Below are 507 nucleotides of genomic sequence, written 5' to 3' on the forward strand. Positions count from 1 at the left end.
CTAGGAAGAATGTATGAAATGTGTTAATTATTGAAACTGTCCTACCAATTTGGTTTGAAACTGTCTCATTGCTATTTGTTTCTTAATAAAATTATGAAAAAAGTAAATAAATAATTTATGCATATTCTTGATTCTCAGGGAGACAGAATATGTATGTGGCTTAGAAAATAGTTGTTTTTAAAACATATCTTTACATATTTGTCTTTCTTGTGTTTGATCATTGTTTGTATCTCATTATGATAATAAAGATTTTTATTCAATATATTACTGTTTGATGTACTCATATTTTTGTGTATGTGCTTCCTTGTATTTGTTTTTATCAGTCTTTTCCATGTATTTAATTTGTGTTGTTATACCTTGTGGGTGTGGGTCATAGCAGTCACCAGACTTACATTTGCTGGCCTGCCTCTCCGTGTGTGTGTGTGTGTGTGTGTGTGTGTGTGTGTGCATGTTACTGGGGATTGAACTCATGACCTTGTATTTGCCAGGCAGATGATTATGCTGCTG

The sequence above is a fragment of the Octodon degus genome, unplaced genomic scaffold (genome assembly GCF_000260255.1).
Source record: "Octodon degus isolate 3935 unplaced genomic scaffold, OctDeg1.0 scaffold00014, whole genome shotgun sequence".
Lineage (NCBI taxonomy): Eukaryota > Metazoa > Chordata > Mammalia > Rodentia > Octodontidae > Octodon > Octodon degus.